The sequence below is a fragment of the Ictidomys tridecemlineatus genome, chromosome 6 (genome assembly GCF_052094955.1).
Source record: "Ictidomys tridecemlineatus isolate mIctTri1 chromosome 6, mIctTri1.hap1, whole genome shotgun sequence".
NCBI lineage: Eukaryota > Metazoa > Chordata > Mammalia > Rodentia > Sciuridae > Ictidomys > Ictidomys tridecemlineatus.
Window position 1 is genome coordinate 27,829,736 of NC_135482.1, and position 5,844 is coordinate 27,835,579.

Consider the following 5,844-nt stretch of genomic DNA (forward strand, 5'->3'; position numbering starts at 1 on the left):
AATCGGCATGCTTCTTTCTTGTTAATCTTTTTGTTGTTGTTGTTGTTGAAGGGATCTCAGCCATTAACCTAGCAATGAGAAGGAAAAATTTTTCTTTACCCTTACACTGGGACATGTTTCATTTTCATGTTTTTGAGAAGGAGCAACCACAGTGTCTGGGAAGTTTCTACACAAGTCCTAGATTCCACATGTGTTTATATTACTCACTAGTAAAAATCCTTCCATCATTCTCAGTGGAGTGCAAAACAGCAAATGTATAAAAGGTGGTGTTGGGTTATTGCAAAGTTGAAGAAGTGACCATGGTGTGCCTGCTGAGGGGACAGTTGCCAATTACAAATCGAGTAATAATGGGAATCTTGTTATTGCAGAGTTTCACTCAATCTCATGATCCAATATGGATTTAGAGAATCATTGCCCATCTGAGCTGCAAGAGACCTCATGAAAGTGTTTGGCCCAGAACCACTCAGCCAGCATGTGGATAGCTAAGCAATTCCAGACAGAAGCTTTTTTAATAGCTGACCTCTGAATCTTTTCCAAGTTCTCCATGTTTCACTTAGTGTTGTATTGTTTTGCAGTTGGAGAGGCATTCTTTGACCTGCAGTATCAATTAAACTTTTATTTTTTAAAATATGTTTCTATTATATGCCATCTAGTCTTCACATAGGGAATTGTGATTCAGTTGATATATACAAGTTGGAAAATAATGCAATTTGTTCTTTCTAAATTAAAATAAGAATCCTTTAGAAGTTGAATAATTTGAAATTAGGTTAAACAAAGCATTTGATTGTGGTGAGTAATCATGCAGCAGTAGGGGGCTATTCAGTATAATAAGAAAGAAAGAAGAAATAATGTTTTCTATGTTTAGAAATTTTGTGGCTTTTTAGTTGTAGAACAAATTCAAATTGTTTTTGGAGTTCGTTACTCTTGGGCAGACATGACTTCCTATTTCTCCAACGGGAAAAACAAGCATTGCGTAGTCCAAAAATAATCTCATAAAGTTTAGGGGGACTTTATTTTGCTCTCATGAAACATTTTGATGAGGTAAATGAATCAGAATCATAAAAATAAATATTAAGTTTTATGTCCTACGATGTGAACATTATGAGAGCATTTACACCATCACAAAAAATGAGTAGGATTCTAAATGAATGTTCAACATGCACATAGTATATCTATAATATATCTTATTTCTAATGTTCAGTATGGACTTTTAACAATTGTCAATAATAGCATAAAATACCATTTTCAAGAACTGGACTGCAAATTCTTTGAAGAAAATGCCATAATTATTTTATACTTCTGTCTACCCCAGGGATTAGCATGGCACTTGTCCAATGGTAGAACTAACATTTTTGTCATTATTAGGAAGACCATAGATTATTTTTACCTTTAAAAATATACGATTTTTTCTTTTTTAAAAAAATTAAATACATTTATTTTATTTATATATTTTTATGTTATGCTGAGGATCAAACCCAGTGCCTCATATGGGCTAGGTGAGCACTCTACCACTGAGCCCTAGGTTTTTTTTAATATTTGTAATTTTCTTTTAAAAAAAAAAAACTTTCACTGAGACAAATGGACGTCCACACACAAAAGAATGAAGTTGGACCCTGACTTCAATCAAGATTTATAAGTTAACTCAAAATTAATCAAAACCCCATATTAAGGCTTAAGGCAACATAGCTCTTAGAAAAAAAATAGGTGTGCATCTATATGATCTTGGATCAAGCAATGGATTCTTCCATTATAACACTTTATTAAAATTAAAGACTTATCCTTCCAAAAACATCATCAAGAAAGTTGAAAGTCAACCCACAGAATTGTGTACATTAAGTGAATTATTTTTATGGCCTGTGAATCCTAATGAAAAATATGGAAGAGGGATCAATTTGGAAAACAGAATATGGCAATCTATATAGTGAATACTATGAAGTAGGACTGAGAAAAAAAGCAGTTCTGAACATATGGACAAATTTACTGCATCTGTGGACTGAAAGACTGAATATTGTTAAAGATGTCAATATGGGGGGAATGATCTACAGACTTAATAAGACATCAAGAAAAACCTGAGAAATGATTTGTTGTGGTTTTCTTTTTTTTTATTAGTTGCTCATGACAATACAATAATCCTGACATATCATACATTTGAATCCAATTGGGTATAATTTCTCTTTTTTCCAAGTGTACAGTTTGCAGGATCACACTGTTTATACGGCCACGTATATACATACAGCAATACTACTGTTTATTTTATTCTGCTGCCTTGTTGTGGTTTTCTTCATGTTTGTTTGCTTTTAGAAATCAGCAAGTCAATTCTAATATTCATGGGGCAATGCAAAGAAGCCAGATTAGTCAAAACAAAGAGAAAGAAGAAAATTGGGTTACTAAAATGAGCTGACTTTAAAACCTATCATAAAACTTTAGACATATTCATGTAAACATAGAAAAATTTTTTGACATAATAGGTCAAAAATAGACTCAAACATATATGGTCACTTTACTTTTGGAAAAGCTATAAAGAGTACTCATTGGAGAAGGTACTGTCTTTACAAGAGTGTTGGTGCAATTAGAGATCAATATGAAAAAGTAAACAAAGTTTTATCCTTACCTTGCATGCTACATGAAAATTAAAGTAAAATGTGTAATCTAAGTGTAGAATTTAATGTAACTTATCTTAATACATGACACCAGAAGTAAAAGAAAAAAACTTGATAAACTGGATTTTATCAAAATTAAGAGCTGCTCTTTGAAAGAGAAGGGAAAACTCTTCAGAAATCACAAAATTAATAAGACTGATATTCAGAAGATAGAATGATAATACACAATAATAAGAAATTAAGAGGACAAAATATTCCACACTTAAAAAAAATTATTAGATGGCAAATAATCATGAAAAGATGTTCAATAGCAGTATTCATAAAGGGCATGCAATTTAAAGCATTGATTTGGTATCAGCAGATATATACTAAGATATCTAAAATTAAAAGGACTATCAGTTATTGACCAAAATGTGCAGCAACTGAAATATTCATTCATTGATGGTGGTAATATTACATAGTACATCCAACTTGCCAAACATTTGTAAGTTTCTTAATGTAGATAAATCTATGCCTATCCCACCATACAGCATTTATATTCATAGGAACACATGGAAGAAAAATAGTTGGATGCATTTGAGAAAGGATTTACTTCAATAATAAATATAGAATATTTATTCATAATTGTCCCCTAAACTATAAAATTTTAAAATTCTTAAATTTATCAATATAAGAATGCAAAAACAAAATAGTGGTACATTTATTCAGTGGAATTCTGCAGAGCAAAATAAATATATAAATATTCTACTGTGTACATATGACCTGAATGAATCTTGTAGATATCTAAGTACAAAAAATAACACATAAAACTAATTTCATTTATGTAAAGTTCAAATAACAGGAAAAATGTATTAATGTTCTAATAAAAGAGAATAATAATAACTTGTGTAGTTGGTTATTAAAAACAAATGGGTACAAATAAACTTATTCAGTCTGTGAAAAGATTTTATATCATGATTGAGTTTCTTGCTACACAGTTATATATAAATGTATATAAATATATACACACAATATACACATATTTGTATATATACATACATAAAATATATAAATTTGTATGCTTAAAAATTAGAAATAATTAATGTGTGTATGTTGTTCTTGAATTTAACCTAAGCTTTGATAAGAAAATAAGGCCAGTCGTTATATAAAAGCACTGCAGTGAACACTGAAATATCTTGAATTGATAAAAGATAAATAAAATAGCTATTGTGACCTCCATTAAATGTCACTTGGCTCAAAGCCTCAAAGAATTTTTTTCAGTACTTTTCTAAAGATTCAGAAGAATAAGATAAATAATGAAAATTGCAATGCCAACTGTTAAGGTTATTGGACAATAAGTTATGAGAGCTGGAAGGAATTTTCATCTGCTCTAAGCCACTGATAACTAGCTGGATAAAAACTAATGTGTGGTTTATCAAAGTTTCCTATTCTGAAAGAGTAGAGTCAAGATCATTTTAAACATTGCTATTTTTCTGCCCTCATCTATTCATTTGGTTCAAAAATTCAAGAACTGTCACTAAAAGAATATTATATACTTGTATAGGAACTTGTATTAACTCTTTGGTTAATAAGATTCCCTTCACTATTAACAGAAAATTTTAATAGTGAATTCTCTATAACTTGTATTTTAACCCTAGCCAAATGTAATTTGTACAATTAATCTATATTATGTTAACACTTCTAAGGGTTACATTGTATAAGACCCACAAACACAGACAAGTGTGTCACAATTAAGAACTCAAAGAGAGGAAAGTTTTAAGAAAGCAGATGGTACACTCCTTTACTAAACCAGGCAAACAGAGAGTTAAAATCTATCAAAATATTCAAGAATACTGGTAAAAAAATAAAGGTTATTCCAAATAATATTCAAATAAAAGAACTTTAAAGTAAAGATACAATTTTAAAATAAGCATTTGGTTTGTAAAGACTATAACACAATAACAACAAAGTGTGTGCAGGTGTGTCTCAAGAAATGAGAAAGCTAGAAATATCATCTTCATCAACTTAAGCAAGTATAGTTTAACATACATGATTGTAAAAATTTAAAATATATTCAGAAAGGTGAAATAAAAACAAATTAAAAATAGGTGAAAATTTTTCCTTTTAAGAAGAAAGCTTTTGATTAAAGGCAAATTATACAGCAATTCATGGACCTTTTTTATTTTCAGTATAATTACAGGGACTTACTCAGGAGATTAAGGTAGAGATCAAGGACTCAATTCAGAATACATTGTGTTATTCTCTTTGAATTGTTCTTCACAGAACATATTTTATTTGTATTTCCTGAAACACACAGAGAAGAAAATAAAAGTTTATCGTCATTTACTAAAGATTCTGACTTCATCAATTTGAAATATAAAATACATGGATAAGCTTTATACTAATGTCAAGACTTGTGAAATATGTATTTGTTAATATACGAGGTCATAAAATTGGGTAATGAAAGGTCATAAATTCTTCCTATGTATTCATTAATTTATAATATATTCATAGTAAATTATAGGGTTTTTTTCCTCTTTTTGATTTCTCCTGAGAATGTATTCCCTCACCATATATTAACCAAATGTAATTTCTGAAATTGATAGAGCAGGGTTTTTTTCCTGTTTATTCTCCCCTTCTAAGCTGAATAAATTAAAATGTGTTCCATTATTGGCCACAACATGATAACTACAGATGGATTACTGTTCTTTGCCATTCCAACTATGAACTTCATGCAGCAAATTTATTAGTCTTTAAACAGGCAAGAAAAGACTGAATTCTCTGAAAGAAAGTCAACTCAAGGTGATCAGCTTGGTGATCATCCTGTATCTTTCTTTGCATAAGGACAGTGTTGTACTGATTACACAGAAAGCTAAAAAACAAGCAAAGGATGAAAAGTGAAATGGAAGGTATGCGTTAGAATTTGGTACTACTCAAGTAGCTGAAATGTTGAAGCATGGTGCCAGATAAGAGAAAATATGTCAAGATAAAATGGAGTTTACTTAGAAAATCAAGGTAACTTTAGCATAATTATTATATTAAGAAAATAAAAAATAAAAATAAATTTATCATCTCAGCAGATAGATAAAAACAACTGTCTGTAAAACTCAGCATCTATCATAAAAAATCTCTTGGGAAACTAGAAAGGAAAGGGAATTTTGCAAACTTAAACAGGTATGTAAGAAAAACCTACATTAGACATTGTGCTTCATGATTAACTCTTGAAAACTTTTCCCCTAAGACAGGACACAAGTCAGTTCTACTC

The 5,844-nt window shown here is 30.0% G+C and overlaps 1 long non-coding RNA gene across 1 annotated transcript; it reads right to left on the bottom strand.

Annotated features, from left to right (window-relative positions):
- Nucleotides 1-2,089: 2,089 nt before the first annotated feature.
- LOC144378314 (uncharacterized) lies at nucleotides 2,090-4,879 on the bottom strand. Its single transcript, XR_013440012.1, has 2 exons — nucleotides 4,788-4,879; nucleotides 2,090-2,318 (listed from the first exon to the last, which is right to left on the bottom strand). It is a non-coding gene; the product is annotated as an uncharacterized LOC144378314 (long non-coding RNA).
- Nucleotides 4,880-5,844: the final 965 nt, after the last annotated feature.